Below are 17435 nucleotides of genomic sequence, written 5' to 3' on the forward strand. Positions count from 1 at the left end.
CTAAAACAGCTCACACAAGTGCACAAAATTATTGTTTATGGGATCAGTTCACAGAGATTTGGGAGAGTGTATCTCAGTCTTCGAAAAGATGGAAGTGCTTGGATCTGTGCAACCACCACTCTCCATTTGTGGCTTTTGCCCGACGTGTAAGGTCGGTGTTGTCGTTCTCAGGCACCTTCCTTTCTACCCCATTACTGTTTCCAGTACCATTTAACACGACCATTCAATCAAGATGCTCTTGAACACACATTTGCCATCATTCCAGGGCACGGTGATGCTGAGAACTTCATGGGTTTGCTCCCTTTCTGTTGAATTAAAAAATTAATTTGGTACCATAAAAAAAATACATCTTTTTGCATAACTGCAGGTATCAGGTACTTGCGATTTTTATAACCTTTTTTTCATTTCAAGTAGAACCTGAGATGGCCGAGACACAAGCAAGTTTCACGCCTGTGGAGTTAAGGTCAACATGAAGTTTTTTTTTTCTGCAGGGAGAGTCTGAAAAGGGCATTCACACTGAGATGTCGCAAACACTTGGAGAGAAGTATCCTTACTTGAACAATGCCAAAACCTGTGCTGCTAGCTTCGAGATTAGGTGTTTAACTGATGAGGTTCAGACCTGTGGTAGATGCCCCACAACCTCAACAGACCCGGCAATGAGTGATGCTGTCCATAAGCAGATTCTTGAGGATTGGCGAATATCCGCCAAAACGATAACCCAGATACTGGACATCTCCCGGCTGCACGCTGATTTTACTATTACTGAAATCCTACATACACGCAAGCTCTCAGCAAAGTTGGTGGCAAAACGTTTGAGCGGTGAACCGAAGGAGGCACAAGTTGAGGCATCCAGAGCTGCTATGACCCATTTCGATGCTACAAAAGGACTTTTTGGATAGATTAGTTTGGATAGATTGGTTGATGATGATGGACTGATTTTTTATGGCGCAAGGGCATCTTTGGCCAAAGAGCGCCAAAACACAAGGTGAAGTCACAACTGAATTTAATAAAATGTCCGAGGTGAGGTGTTTAATGAAGTACTTAAATACGATGGTGTATAGGGCCTAAAAGTTTTTCCGGAGTGTGTAGTCTAAAAGCAGTGGTGTATAGGGCCTAAAAACATTTGAGTTAAGGTGTTTAGTGGTCTGAGTAAAACTGAAAGGGTGAAATGTACGTGTTAAAAGAATAAGTTGCCTCAGCAACAATTTCTTTAAAAGAAAGACATTTAATTAAAAGAAATGGGCTGACGCCCATGTTGATAAATGACTCCGTATAAAAAGCCTACTTTTAATAAATATTTAAAAAGTCTTTCTAAAGGAAACATTGGATGGTCGCCAAGAAAGATGGATGGATGTGGCGGTATTTGTTTCATGTATAATTCAGGGAAGTGACGTCTCCTATGCTGTTCCAGTCTTTGACATTCTATTAAAATATGGAGTACTGTGAGCCGGCAACCACATCTCGAACAACGTGGTGCAGGAGAGTTCGTTAAAAGATATGAATGTGTTGTGTATGTGTGACCTATTCTCATCCTGCACAGAGCTACTTCTTTGAATCTGTTTTGTTTTTCTGTAGTGTACCTGCCTATCCTTGGTTTTATTGTGTGTAGTTTATTATCAGTTGCCATGTTCCACTCCTCTTGCCATTGTTGTCTGATCGTGTTTTTGATGTGAAGCTTGAGATCCTGATATGATATGTTGTCAGTGTCTGTAGTGTTTCGAAGGGCAGCTGATGCAGCAAGCCTATCTGCTGCCTCGTTTCCTGGTATACAGCGGTGGCCTGGCACCCAACACAGTGTAATATTAAGTTCTAGTTTATGGGCAGACATAAGGGAGTTATAAAGTGAATTCAGGACTGGGTTCTTATTGTGCCACTTTCGAAAGGATAGGGACATTAAAACACTGAGGGAGTCTGTGTAGATGATCGATGTCTGTATTTTCTTTTCTATAATGTGTCTCACAGCTAGCAGGATTCCATGGCATTCAGCAGTAAGTATACTTGTATGTCTGTTCAGTGTTTTTGAAAGTGAAAAGTGTGGTCCATGTGCTGCACAGGACACTTGAGCAGACTTCGAAGCATCGGTGTAATATTCATCACAAGTGTACTTCGCCTGAAGTAACATGAAGTGCCGCTGTATGGCAATAGAGGATGCGTGCTTCCCCACTGCAAGAAACGACAGGTCACAATTAACAGCATGCATTTCCCAAGGGGCAATTAAGTCTTTTGGTGAAGTTGTATGAAGGCTGTTAATCGGAATGTCCAGTTGTTCAATATGCGTGGCAACTCTGACGGGATATGGCGGTGTTAGAGATGGTTTTCTTGAGAAGAGTGCTGTGCTAGTTTTGTCGAGCAGGAGGCGGCGACATGGATGGTTCAGTTGGCATAGTACCTTCATAGCATAAGTTACACAAGAAAATTCTCTCCTTCGTTGCAGTGACCATCGGTTCGCCTCGACATAAAGGCTAGCAATTGGGCTAGTTCGAAAAGCGCCCGTAGCGAGGCGAAGGCCGAGGTGGTGCACGGGGTCGAGTAATTTTAGTGCAGAGGATGATGCTGACCCATAGACCATCGAGCCATAGTCTATGCGTGATAGAACTACACTATTCAGAAGGCTCAGAAGGCAGTCGCGATCTGTACCCCATGACCGGTGAGAGAGAATTTTTAGCAGATTCATTGCTTTGAGACACTTCAGTCGCAACTGTTTTATGTGGGCAATGAAGGAGAGTTTTTCGTCAACAACTACGCCAAGAAATTTATGTTCCTTTTTAAAGGCAAGGCTCTGACCATTCAGTGTAATGTTGGGGTCAGGTCTGACGCCACGCTGCTTAGAGAAAAGTACACAAACACTTTTTTCAGAGTTAAATTTAAACCCATTGTCATCAGCCCACCTGGACAGTTTGTTAACACCTAGCTGAATCTGTCTTTCACAGATGGCCAAGTTGCAAGATTTGAAGCTTATCTGGATGTCATCAACATATACAGAGCAAGAAATGGTTTTTGGCAACACACTTTTTAAAGAGTTCATTTTGACTATGAAAAGTGTGCAGCTGAGAACACCACCTTGAGGGACACCATTTTCCTGTATGTACTGCTTTGAGTATGCATTGCCAACACGAACTTTGAAGGCCCGCTCAGACAAGTAACTTCGAATTGTATTCAACATGTTCCCTGTGATGCCAAGAGAGAAGAGGTCGCGGATGATACCATAGCGCCAAGTGGTATCATATGCTTTTTCGAGGTCGAAAAAGACAGATAAACAATGCTGTTTATGTACAAAAGCATCCCTTGCATAAGACTCGAATGCAATGAGCTGATCAGCAGTTGACCGCCCAGCTCTAAAACCAGCTTGGTTTGGATAAAGAAGACCATTGTATTCAAGGAAATGTAGGAGGCGGCGATTTACCATTTTTTCAAAAAGCTTGCATAAGCAGCTGGTTAGAGCAATAGGCCGATAACTGGCAGCAAGAGTGGGATCTTTTCCGGGTTTTAATATCGGGATAATGATCGCTTCCTTCCATGCTTTAGGAAAACGTCCTGTGGCCCATATTTTATTATACAGGCAAAGTAGGGTTTCAAGCGTGCCCGTATGCAGGTGTTTGAGCATTCCATATGTGACCCTGTCAGGACCTGGTGCTGTGTTCCCACATGTGCCAAGTGCCATCTTCAGCTCCTGCATGGTGAAAGGGCTATTGTACCCTCCTGTGCACGGTCTTTTATCACATATAGGCTTCCTCTCCTCAGTTACCTTGTGCCGCAAAAAAGAATCTGTATAGTGCGCTGAGCTGAATACATATTCGAAGTGTTGCCCTAGTGTGTCTGCTTGGTGTTCAAGAGAGTCACCACTAGTGCTTACAAGGGGTGTTGGGAGAGTGTTATTTCCTTTGAGTGCTCTTATTCTGTTGTATACTTTGTGAGAATCAGAATAAGAGTTCACAGAAGAAAGGAATGATGACCAGCTTTCTCGCTTGGAGATGCGTCGAACACGTTTGCCATTTGCCTTTGCGCGCTTAAATTCTATTAGGTTTTCAGCCGTGGGGTATCGGCGTAACTTCGACCATGCCTTGTTTTGTGTTTCACGGGCAGTTTTACATTCTGCATTCCACCACGGCCTTCGTTTGTTTCGTGGCTTACTTGATGTTTGTGGAATGTGTTTTTCTGCAGCATCTATAATGTGCAGCGTGATCAAGAGTTGAGATTCGTCAACGCCTAAGCCAGTAACTGATGAACAGGGCAGAGCTGAGTGCTCCCTGAACATCTCCCAGTTGGCCACATATTCTTTAAATTTCCTGGGACTAGATGCATTTACATTTTTATTGCCTGTGTACTTCACAGAGATGGGAAAATGGTCGCTTCCATATAGATTGTCAATAACAACCCACTCTGTAGCTGCCAAGAGCATCGGAGAGCCAATGGCTAAGTCAATGGCTGTGTACGTATTATGAGCTGAGCTGTAGTATGTTGGCTGTTTTGAGTTGAGTAAACATGATCCTGAGGACAACAAGAACTTTTCAATTAGTGCACCTCGGAAGTCCGTTCTTGTACATCCCCATAATGGGTGGTGGGCATTAAAGTCTCCGACCAGCAGCCATGGTTCTGGGAGTTGGTCAATCAGCTTTTCAAAATTTTTGTTGCATAGCCTATGATCTGGCGGAATATACAGCGAACATACCGTTGTTATTTTACCGAATATTAAGGCTTGTATTGCCACTGCCTCTAAGTCTGTGTTGATCGAGATGTTTCGACAAGCGATTGACTTTTGTGTTATAATGGCAACGCCACCGGAGGGGTGAGTACTGCCTTGCCTATCTTTCCTGAAAATACGATACTGCTTGAGAAAACTTGTGTCTGTTGGTTTCAGATGCGTTTCTTGCAGACAAACTATGTTTGGTTGGTGTTCGGCGAGGATTTCATATACGTCATCCAGATTTTTTAGGAGTCCTCGACAGTTCCAATAAATGATACTCTCGGTAGCCATTTTGGTAGGTGTGGAAGGAATATAGAGTAGGGTTAGGACTCGCCGCCCTTATCAGGGGGCTTAACTGGTGTATGTTTTTTTGATTTGAGACGGTCCAGCAGGCCCCGCCTCTCATTGGCGGACTCCCTAGGCGCCGCTGACGCTGCGGAGTCCGTGCTCACCTCCATCGCCTCTGGTGAAGGCATGGAGGCAGGAGGTTTTTCAAGAGGAACAAAGTCCCTCTCAGATGTCTTTGGTGTCCCGGACGTCTGGGGGAAAGTGACCTCCGGGATTGCAAAGATTGGTGCAGCCGGTGGCTGCTTAGTGAGGAGCCGTGGTGGGAGCACGTCAGCAGCATTGCACTGCGTGCCCACCGTTACTAGACGCGGCCTGGCCCCTCTGCGGGCTGCGTTAGCATAGGGAGCTGAGGAAAGCATTCTGTGCTTTTTTCGGGCCTCTCCGTGTGTTATCTTCTCAGTTATCTGTATATTGATTACTTCTTTTTCAGCCTGAAAGGCTGCACAGGACCGTGAGTATGCAGGGTGGGTGCCCTCACAATTCACACATTTGTAGTCAGTTGCACTGCATTTATCGGTTGCATGGTCATGCGCGCTGCATTTTGCACAGGTAAGGCGTCCTCGACATGTCTGGCTACCATGCCCGTACCGCTGACACTTGAAGCACCTGCGGGGGCTTGGTATGTACGGGCTAACTTTGCATCGGATAAATTCCACATTGACAAATTCAGGAAGTGTGCTCTGGTTGAAGGTGAGAACAATATGTTTCGTTTTTATTTCTTCGTTCTTTCGCCTGATTGTTATTCTTCGTACTGCTGTTACACCTTGGTTCTGTAGGCCCTCAAGGAGATCTGATTCTGTTTCGTTTAGGAGGTCTCGCTCAGAGACAACTCCCTGGCAGCTGTTAAGACTGCGGTGGGGTGATACCTGAACGTCAAGGTGAGCAAACGTTTTTGTTATGAGAAGGTTGTCAGATTGACTTTTGTCTGATACCTCTATTAGCAAGTCACCAGATCCTAGTTTTTTCGCTTTGTAGTTTGCCCCAATGATGGCCTTCAGAGAGTTGGCAATCAGAAAGACTGACAGTTCATTTACTGGTTGAGATTCGGTTACAGAGTGCAAGACAAGAAACTTTGGAAAGTTCTCAGTTGGTGTACTGATTTTTTGCGTCACTTCGGTGCGACTCCTTTTCGGGGGTCGATCAGGTTTTTTTAGAGGTAGTTTTTCCATGCAGTATGGATTGTTTTAAGGGGTCCTAATATATGTCGCCTCTGGTTCACCCTTATACGCAGAGGAAGGTCCCGGAGCCCCTCGCCTGGTGGACAGGCGAGGAGCCCATCGGCCGAGGCTTGACCACGGCCTCGACCGCCACCGTTCAAGGTTTCTTCCCTTCACCTCTCAACCTATCGCCACGGTACGGATTACAGCTTCGGTATGGGGGCTCAGGGTCCGTGGTGGCACCAAGCACCAACACCTAGCTTACACAAGGTGCCCTTGCGGGTTTGGATAGATTGGTGACTGAGGATTTGGAGACGTGCAGAAGGGGCATGGGGTTGAGACGACCAAAAAGGGAAAAGACAGAAAAATTGTGTGACAGAAAAAGCCTCTCTGGAAGAGAACGACTCACGAATGCAGCCATAGATAAGCTTCAAACTTACTATGCTTGGCCATAAGGACAAATCCCGGAAACGTATTAGATGTAGAAGGCCGGTTGGGCAACCAGTTTTTATCTGTCTGACAATGAACAATGCCACAGGCTGTAACCTATGGCGCCTGGCACCTAGTGTGCCTACAAGGAAGGTGTGCATGAAGGTAAACCGTTCGTGCACAAAGACAATCTTCTGTCACCTGTGCTAGACACATCGATATCCGCTTATCGGCAGCTTTCACGGACAGCGCTTCTGGCAAAATGCCTGCACGGACAGACCCAGCACACAAATGAGTCCTTCAATAGCGTTGTGTGGGTTCGTGCTCCAGAAAAATGTCTTTGTGGGACTGAAGCCATTAAGACAGCCACATGTCCTGCTAACATTCAGTAAAGGCAACGCAAAAAGAACTAAGACAGCCGGGATTCGATCCTGCATGTTTGGGCAAAGTAGTCGAGTGCCTAACCACTGCACCCCTATGGCGGGGTTATTTCAAAGGGGCAGGCTACCACCGCAAACATGTCCTCCTCTGTGCATATGAGGACTGCCGCATCAAGGCTGCTCAGTGGGTACTGTGGTAATGAAGGGCTCTGCTGCTTGATATGACTGCAGGTATGCGATCAAACGCTACTGCCAGAGCCCCTGCGCTGAAGATGATTTCAGTATTTGGCATATTACGACAGTCTGAGCTGGACGCCAGCAATGTCAACGTATCAATTAAGCAATACGAATTCTTTCCAGCAGCAAGCAACAATGCAGATGAAAAAAGCCATTATTATTCCAAAGATCATTTGGCAAAATGGAACATGTCTTGCTTCACAACCTGCTGGTGTTCGAAATGCAAAGACAGGTGAGCGTCAGTGCAGCTGTCACTGCACTGCAAGAATATGCAACGAAACGCTTGGCAGTCATACAAAAGACTATCCTTTCAATCAGCGAAGAGGATGCAGAAAAGAAAGCACACCACAGGCCAAAAAAATGGTGAGCCCATGTAATGCCGTTATTACTCCTTCCTCGTAGTCCAGCATTGTCACGAGCCATCTCCTTCGGGTTGACTGAACGGTTGTTCTCTGGCCAGGAAGTGATGAGCACCCGGAGTGGTTGCACCACGGGCAGGCAGGTCAGCTTTTCCAAGTCCCATCACATTCATGTGACCAAGAACTTTTGCAATCTGGAACATGGAAGTGGGTGGCTCTGCATCTGCCCCTGCACAACACTGCTGGAAGGACTCTGCAAGAAGGCTTCGCATTATATGTGGGCTGGTTCATGTTGCTGTGGGAAAAACCCCAGCAACCCTACAGATGGCTGAATCCAGTCCATTTGTTGGAGCATGTCTTGGGGTCTTCGAAGAGGCACTGCATCGCATTTGCTACCCCATTTATTATAGAGTAGCTGGAGGAGCTGTGGCAGCGGTGTCCGGCCGACACGAAAGTCCAGAGCTTCTGTATCACTTGTGTCAGCACTGCCTTTCTTTTCTGCGTGTAGCCAGTGCCAGCCATGCGAGTAGCTACAAGACCTTTTTTTTTACTGCAATTAGGAGTGGCTTCTTGGTCTATAATGCTCGCAGTTCAGTTGCTCCACTTGTATCATCGAACTGCTTTTGCACCAGATTTCATCTGTCATAGAGAGAGTGCTGCCTGAATATGAGGTAGACAGCATCACGAATCTGTTGGTGCAGTCTAGCATGTCAACTATGGGTGCCTTGCCATAAAGCATCCTTCCTTAAAGGAAACGCTGTACCGGTAGGTATGACATGCTTGTATTTTTTGCATTTCGTATTTTCTTTAAGACTGGCAAAACACTGCTTGTTCATATTTCTTCAATTATTGTTTTGTTGCCATCCACTTTTTAACTCTGTGCCATGGGAACAGACTCTAGTTAAAACAGAGCACGAAGCCTTGTGAACACCAAAGCCACTTCGTGTGATTTTCCCTGGAGCTCTGGCAGAGTTTTAATGAAGCTCTGAATCCCTGATTCTGACAGTGTAAAAGAAAACAACGCATGACAACTATATGGAGCAAGGCCAAAGTAATACAATGTACCGCAAGCGTACGCCAGAGGGAAGTGTGCTTCTGGGTACTTTCGAATATCAGTCCCGGACAGTCCAGGACTTCCTGATGACCACTGTCCGGCGCTCAATTTTTCAGCGCTCGATAGTAAAGCTCCTGGGCCAGCGGCCATTTTGAGTTAGACTCCAAGCACATTCTGAGTAGTTTTCTTGTTCCTACATACGGGATTGTGCGCTAAACAATGACAATCTCTCTAAGCAGCTGTAAGAAGTTTGAATCTTGAGTCTTTCATTTCTTATCTTATTTCTCTACACACGGCAGCATCCAGAGCCGTGAGCACGGATTGTTTGTTCATGTAGCCCAGAAGTTCACCTTTCTCACGATCATTTCAGCGTGCAAGCCTGAAAGCACCGCAAGCGACTGCTTTGTGCTGGAGCAGCTAACGCTTGCTGTAAATACTTTTGCAAACGCTTTCGTCTGCTTTCGAGCGAAGTGAGGTGGGCCCTTGGAAGAACCTCATAAGTAACAATCACAAGAAAACCCTGCGAGACTGAGGTCTGTAAAACGCTTCACTTTCAGGCATGCCACGCTCTGTTCGCGAAAAGCACCGATCGATTTGCGCCTCTGTTATTCATCTTTAATATTACACATACACCAAAAGATAAACGTGTGTGCGGCGTCACTGCAAAAGAACTGAGTTGTGGTGAGTGATGGTTGGCATCGTCTACTAAGAGGGAGCTTGCAAGGTCATGTGACCCTCACCTTCTCGAATTGCGCCGCTGAATAAAGCCCGGCAGGCTGAACAGTTTCACTGCGGCATATGTTGAAATGGTTGTTAGAAGCATATTCGCCTTTTTCTTCAAGTTTGGCATGCCAGTGGAGTGAAAAGATGCCTGTGCGATGGATGCTAAGGATCGTTTTCCACCGTGCAAGGCGGACGCTGCGTTAAGGAAGGCCTAACGTTCTCAAACTGCGACTCCATGGCTAGCTCGGCGAACCATACTGATTCCCTGTGGCCTTTTACTGAAATGGATACTTGAGCGGCACCTTGGCATCCACCTCCAACAGCTTCCGAATGCAACTGAGAATCAGTGCACTGAGAATGAAGCCGCCTGTGTGACTAGTTCACTGTAGTGGACATCGTGAATGGTCAGTTGACTCTTGCTTCATTCTGACTCGATGCTGTTGTGTGCGCACCGATACAAGTTCTTGTGCTTGTTTTGTCGTTCCCCTGGCCTGCACAATATTTCTGCCTTGACATAGCAGCTCTGAAGGATATGCTTGAAACCAAGTCTTTGGGCGGAAAATGTCATCGTAAGTGTTTTGCCTTGTTCTGTCTGGGCAGAATATGCAACTAACTATTTTTGCATCTTGCATCATAATAGCATTATGCTGGCAGTCCGGAGTGATTTCGCGTGCTGCAGAACGATGACATATTAAGGCAGGTAAACTGTTTCAGGACATGTTGCTTTTGTCATTTGTACAATTATATGCCTGCACACAAACGATGCATCATTAGTGCACTGTCAGTGAAGTATAAGAGTTAAATTTTGCTCAACACAGCTCACGTGCTCTGCCTAATCTTCTCATATGTCTGCACTGATGTTGTTGCTAGTGGAGATAGCTTTGCGGCATTTTTACTCAATTATGAGCTCTCAGGAGTAATTGCCATTTTTTTTTCCGTGCGTATATGCAACATCTGCAGCCATTCACAACCTTCTTGCCTCATCGCATAATTGGGTGCACTTGATAGCACTTAATGTTTTTAACTGATCATTTCTTCAAAGGCCACAGTTCCTGGGAGAAAAAAAGTTTACTACCATGCGCGTTACCCCAAGTGCTCTTTGCCATGCTAAACATTTCTGAAGCGTGTTCTTGTGGCTATCAAGTAAACACTGTCACGCACGCTGGTGGTCAGAAATCCGATTAACTTTTCATTCACCACTGTTTGAAGTCGACTGTTTCCTGTGGCAACTTGTTTTCATGAATTACACTTTGAAAGTTGCATGTTTACGGCTCTGCCCCTCCTTCAAATATTTCCCTTTTCCATGTTGACTCACTGTGTTGGGTGTTAGGCATTGTTCATTTGCTCTGAAATACATGTCCAGAGTCAAGGGCATAACATTGGGGAACACGCTTTAGCTATCAAAGAGTTGTTACGGCTTACCAAACGAAAATTAAAAAGGACTTCATACATTTTTTACCACATAGCACTGGTGCATTAACATTAAACTAAGGAACAGTCATATTATCTGTACGAATGTGCATGGAAGTTTCAAATACTGAAGCATGCTACCTAAATTTATTTTTTTCTTTAGCCTCTGCATGCTAATTACTTTACTCCTGCAAGGGGAGACGCAAGTCTTAGAACGGTCCAAAATGGTCAAAAATCGGTTTCGTGAAAAACACATTTTCGGAACATTTATCCTTTCCACCACCTGCACCGATCTCCGTTCATGCAGGCAGTAAGTAGCCTCACAGGCTTTGTGAGCGGTGCAGCTGACTTCTTCAGAGCCAAGAAGGGCACTTCAGCTGATTACCGCTCAGAGATGGACAGCAAGTACTTCGAGGAGTGGTTTTCGAGCAAACTGCTGCCAAACATCCCTAACAGCAGCATTATTGTTATGGATAATACCCCCTACCATAACATAGTGTTGTGCTCGAAAGGTCACAAACGACATCAAGCTGGAAGATTGAAACCCAGGCATGGCTCACAAGGAAGGGCATATCCTGGTCAACAGATACGGTGCGAGCTGAGTTGCTTGATTTGTGCAACAGAACGGCGAGCAGACACACTGTGTATGCGATCGACACACTTGCCGCAAAGCATGGCCCCGAAGTGTTGTGTCTGCCTCCGTACCATTGAGAGTTTAATCCCGTTGAGCAGGTGTGGAGCATGGTGAAAGAATTTGTAGCAAAGAAAAACAAAGCTTTCACCTTGGCTGAAGTTAAGGAGCTTCTGCCTCAGGCTTTGGATCATGTGTCAAAGGAAGACTGGCAAAATTTTGTGCACATACTGAGTGCATTGAGGATGAAGCCTGGGAAAGGGGTATTTTCAATGACGAAATTGACCCAATAGTTTTTGCCATTGGCAGTTCAAGCAGCTCGTCTGAAGAGTCCAGCTCTGAATTGAGTGGCATTTAAGAACTGGAATAATGCTGTTTTCTTTGCAGATTTTTTTCATTTATCCTTGGTTGGTTTATGGGGTGTCAGCGCTACGCCGACTAAAGCGCCCATATAGGCACTGTCTACTTTGACCATCCAATGCTGACAGCACTATCCAACACCATGCCCAGCCAAGGCTAGAACAAACTTTTCCCATGGATGTTGCCGCAGCACACGAAACCGCAGAGCAACATCACGTGAGGAAAGAGAGCAAGCCATCTCTGACATGTACAGCTGTGTGTGCGTGTGACTGGTGTATGTGTCGGTACCAGGAATTCAACCGTGGGAGAGACGAATGTGAGGGTGGTGAAATGTGAACGCCCGAGAGGGGCAATCGAAGATGTACCAAGCGACAGAACAGAACACGCATCACAATAGCGAAGTTTGCACAGGCGCTTACTTCTTGTGGACTAACATTTTACACAAATTCCTAAAACGACCTCAATAAATTGACTCTCTTAATTTCTCCGAGTGTCTGCTAACATGGCGCAGCCGACAGGATGTCGGTCAGACGCAACCATTGAAGACGCAGTGGCTCACCAGCGAACGTCCTTGACTCACTCTGACTCAACGAGCGTCTATTCCCTGCTGTCCTCGGTCGACTGCAACCTCTTGGCCAAGCTACGAAGAAGCAGCTTGCGGATGAATTGAAAGCAAGATAACTGCTGTGCTCCGCAAGCAAGATTGATCTAGTCTCACAAATCCTCGAAGGCAACATGGTCGACGAGTCTCCGAAGATATGGACACGCAAATGCTAAACCAGGGCCCGAATTTCGGAACTCGCTCTAAAGTTATAGAGCGTGACGTCAAAATGACGACGCCGTGACATCTCGGCGAGACGTCAACGCGTGACAAACATCGGAATCAACCAATGATCGCCAGGGTGCCGACCCGGGCCGCTTATTTTCACGGCAAGAAATTTATGTGCACGTCAAGGGGCCGTATACTATTTTTTTTACATATATACGCAGTGAATAAAATATACAGTGTTTTTGTTTTTCAAGAAACAGTATTCAAAGTTCAATTATATCAAATACAAAAAGGAACATTTACACTTGTAGTTAAACTTTTTTATTGGTAACGTTTGTCGTCGTAAAGGCGCGCTTGCAGAGGTAAACAATAAACATGGCAGCCTCCTAGAAAACAACTGATTCCACGGCTCTGAATGCAAGGTTCTGTGTGGTTGTCCTAAGTGTACGGAAAATTGTGATCGAAGCCAGTAAAGTTCACGGACCGGAAAATCGACGAAGACAACCTGCAGAGGTAAGTTTTGTGTTATGTGCCAGCGTTTACATGGATGTAAAAAGTGGTGTAAGGGTGATATGCGCCAAGTACATTACTGTGGTTCCGTTTCTTTTTTAGGAGATACGAGATGGGACCACGAGACACGGTTCTCTGGAAAAAATAAACTATCATGGCTGCATGAACGTCCAACACAGGAGTCATTCATTTAAGAACGAGCAAACAGGGACGGTTGAGCGCGCTACTAACTGTACTAGTTATGGTTCGTTCTTATCCTGTGGTGCAAGTTCCTTCAGCGCTGCGCTTGCATACGTAACCGTAAAATAACTACACTTTGCTGTTGCTATTTCGTTTTGAAAGACAAATCGTACGTTACGGTTCCTGCTTTTCCAGTCGCAACCCTAGCTGCTGTACGCCAATGGCTGTTTGATGTTGCTACGTCATCGAAACCGCAAACTATGCACCCTTTTTTCGCCGCTAGTTGCTGCCTGCAAGTTTTGACGCGTTACTCGAAATGGCGCCGGAACGAAGAATGTCACGCGAGCAGGAGCTGCTGCTAGTAGAGTTCATGGAAACTCATCCTCTGCTAGCACGTAGCTCCGCGGACCTGACAAATTCATACACGGCCATAGAAAAGCGTGCGCTATGCAAGGAGCTGGCGGCTCTTTTAAACAATGAGGGCCCGGCCGTAAGGACTGCCGACGGTTGGCAGCATTTATGGCACGTGCTGTGCAGCCGCAAACGGGCGGAAGCAGCCCGCATAAAGCAAGAGTGCCGGTAAGTCCGTCAACATCAGTTTGTAAAATGTCATTTCAATGTGCCTCGCGCATTCTCTTGCAGCGAAACCGGAGGTGGCGAGCTTGGCGGACTGGGGGGCCGTGTTCTTAACCTCATTGGCACGGCAAGTGCTACTGGAGTCGGGCCTCCACTCTTTGCATGTACGGTAAGTGTCCGTTATGGTTTGACGCATACTTTGCTCGCATGAGCATACAGGCAGTTGTGTGCAAACGTGTGGCGTTATGGTTTTTTTAACAGGCGTACCAGCCAGCCGCCAGCCGCCGCCAGCAGCCGAGGGTGTCTTCGGGGGAAAGGCCGGGGACGAGTGGAGGCAGCAGGGTGTCCGTAGGAGACAGGGCGGGGACGAGCGGCAGCGTGGGTCACACCAGTAGGTGGGAGAACTCTTTTAATGTATGATTTGTATACGTTATGACTTGTGCACTCTGCTTATCTCACCCTAACTTTGACAGCATGTCTTTTGCTGCTACTAATTACGTCTTTATTGCACCCCAGTGTGAGTACTTCGAGGGGTGCGGCGCAGCCTGTGGAAGCCTGTGCAGAGGAAGAGGATCTGCCTGGCCCCACAGCTTGTGAGTTGGCCTGCCATTATGCATACTCCACACTACACTTTGTTGTAAATGCATGAGGAGTAATCGTATTTGTAGCACTAGCAGTAAAAGTGCAGTGATAATGCATCATTATAACGGTCTGTCTCTGACATTGTCACACTATACAATGAGGTTGTGATGGGCCATAACAATCTGTCGAATGTTTATATGAAATATGCTGCAACAGCATTGCCTATTGGCCACCAATTGTGCCTTCTGTTGCTGGTGTTCAGTGCATTCGCATCAGCTGTAACGTAAGAAATTGCTCCACATTCCACTGCATAGAGCACTGCATCATGAGGACATTTCTTTCTCCAACAGCCACACCGCAGTACTCGCCGTACCCTTCACCGCAGTACTCGCCTCACCCATCACCACAACCCTCGCCGCAGTCCTTGCCGCAGCCCTCGCCTAGGGCACTGCAGCCGAGAAGGAGGTGCCACCGGCTTGATGACGGCGAGGAGTTGATGCGGCAGGCGGTGCTTGAGACTCGCCGTTTAGCGAATTTGGTTGAGGCTCGCAATACCCAAGATGCAGCATTCCAGCAAAACGAGCTAGAGGTGTGTACTCACAGTACCGATCACATTTTGGGAAGCAGAAACCATTACTTTGAACATAATGTACCCGCACTTATTTTTGAATTCCTCTACTTCTTGGAAATTGGTTAGGACAACTCGGCTTATAGCACTGCCATGAGTATTCTACAACCATATCCTGTCCAAGATGCCTGAATACCTAACATTTCACACAAAAAACTCTGGGTAGTTATTCAACAGTATAAATTTCTAATTGGAGCTTTTTATATGTGCAGGCCATGCAGAATCTGATGGCTGCTGTGCAAGCCAGGAACTCCTAGTGCAAACTGTTGGCGTCCTAACTCTTATTTTACAAAATCAAATTCAACCTCCAGTATAAATTTGTCTTTGTTTTCTTCTGGCGCAGACACAGCGTACAGTTTTTTTTGTTTTTCAGTTAAATTTTATTTAGCTCTGCTACGTGCACAAACGCATATACCTCGCATCCAATTATCAATTTTATTAGCTCTGCTATGAGCAGACGCAGCACAGTTTTTCCCAATTACTTATTGTTAGCTCTGCCAGGCGCAGACGCAGCATGCAGTTTTTTCACAGTTACTTAAATTTATAGCTATGCTATGTGCAGACGCACACTTAATGGTTTTTGTTTTCCTTGTCAATTCAGCTGTGTCAGGAGGGCAAGAATTTTGGAGAATATTTTTTTCCTAACTTCCTTTACATTATTGGTTTTCTGCAGGACTGCAGAAGTTTGAGAAACAGTTTCATTTTTCTAATACTTCCAATTTTCACACGCACTGCAGTTGCAAGGTACCGCCGCATGTGAAAGACAGCTTGATTTAAGCCTTGTCTTAACCAAGTTATATGAACGTGCTTGTGTGGCCGAGGAGTACCATGTTGGACTGACCAAGAGCCTCGGCAGGTTTCATTCCAATCTCAAAAGGGGCTGCTCGAGTTGACAGCTCCTTTCTACATGTGATGAATGCACCACGCAATAAGGCTGCAATATTGAGCTTAGAACTGCTATACCGCCTGATACTGTTCATTCCTTCAGACATAGCCATGTTGGCGTCGTCATCTGCGATATTCGTGTCTTGTACTAGTGACACGGTTTTCTAGTTTTGTAATATCCATTCACAGCAATGTTCCATGAAATACTTTGTACATTCCACTGTCTATGTAACTAATTGCAGTGCAGTTATGTGCAAAACTGAGGCTTCTATATGCATACCAAACATTTTAATTTACTAGCATTCAAGCTTTCAGTCAAAAATGCGAGTGTTTTTGTGTAATCTCTGCATAGCAGGCTTTCTATTCTGTTGGTATTTATAGCACTCAGGTTTAAGCTGTTCCCGCTAAATATTCTAAGAGTTTCTTGTTTTATTTCCTTGGTGTGTTTTGAATTAGGAACAGTGGTATAAAATGCTCCAGCCAAATCAGTTTATTTTTGAAGAAATAAAGTAGGTGCCAAAAAATGTTTTCGTGTTTCTTGCAATCACACACACATACACACAAAGTGACTACACAAAATTGTAAACATGAACAGGCTAGTCGACACCAGGAATGGCGAAGGACAGTGTACGGGAATGCATTCAACTTACTGGATGAGCTGTCGCAGCACCTATTTCAACTTGAGAAGGACAAAGTGCAATGACGGAGTGGCAAACTTGGTGACGAACTGAGAGGCATACTGGCGAACACCATTTTCTATGAAGAGGCAACTGCTAAGTGCACTTTATTCCTTGCTACCGCTGGCTTTCAAGCACACATAGGAAAGTCATAATTTGTATACTAGGACACAGCTGCTCTGTGCCAAGCGCACATCACACAGGTCTTCACACACCAACACTAGGCGACGTCCTCCACTGCTGTGACACAGCGGTTAGGGCGCTCCACTGCTGTACCAAAGATGCGTGATTGAATCCTGGCTATGACGGCTGCTTTTCCATGGAGATGAAAACCAAGGCATCCATGTACTGTGGATGTCAGTGCTTGTCAAAGAACCCTCAGGTGGTATGCAGCTCACTGCCGTTGACGTCGCTGTTGCCGCTGAAGCTGCCGTCGCACCATCCGTAGGTGTGCCTGCCTCAGGGGCCACCGGTTACAAACGATCATATGAGGTCAAAGAAGTAGACTACTCACGATCATAGTGTTCATGGCGTAGAAACGCTTGCGGCTCCAAAATGCTGCCCGATTTCCAGCGTCACACTTCGGCGCCTTAATTGCAATCAGCGTGCCATCCACGCAGCCGACGACGCTGGGGATGCTGCCTCGTTGAAAGGTCGATATGGCCACCGCCTTTTCCTCCGGGTGCGCTGGGAATTGCACCCATCCTATCTGCGCACCGACTTTGCAGATGGCTTCGGAAAGACGGCGCACGCATTTGCTTACTGTAGGCTGTGCGAGGCCGACGGTCTGCTGGTTCCCCATGCAAACTTGAAAACCCCCGGAAGCAAAAAAAACGGAGCGTGCACAACACTTGCC

The 17435-nt window shown here is 46.1% G+C and overlaps 1 long non-coding RNA gene and 1 pseudogene across 1 annotated transcript; both read left to right on the forward strand.

Moving 5' to 3' along the window:
* Positions 1 to 1999: 1999 nt before the first annotated feature.
* LOC146181498 (uncharacterized) lies at positions 2000 to 6372 on the forward strand. Its single transcript, XR_014700212.1, has 3 exons — positions 2000 to 3081; positions 5582 to 5910; positions 6264 to 6372. It is a non-coding gene; the product is annotated as an uncharacterized LOC146181498 (long non-coding RNA).
* A 4710-nt stretch (positions 6373 to 11082) lies between these two features.
* LOC146181499 (uncharacterized) lies at positions 11083 to 11770 on the forward strand (annotated as a pseudogene).
* Positions 11771 to 17435: the final 5665 nt, after the last annotated feature.

The sequence above is a fragment of the Amblyomma maculatum genome, chromosome 8 (assembly GCF_055883805.1).
Source record: "Amblyomma maculatum isolate TAMU_Amacu chromosome 8, ASM5588380v1, whole genome shotgun sequence".
Lineage (NCBI taxonomy): Eukaryota > Metazoa > Arthropoda > Arachnida > Ixodida > Ixodidae > Amblyomma > Amblyomma maculatum.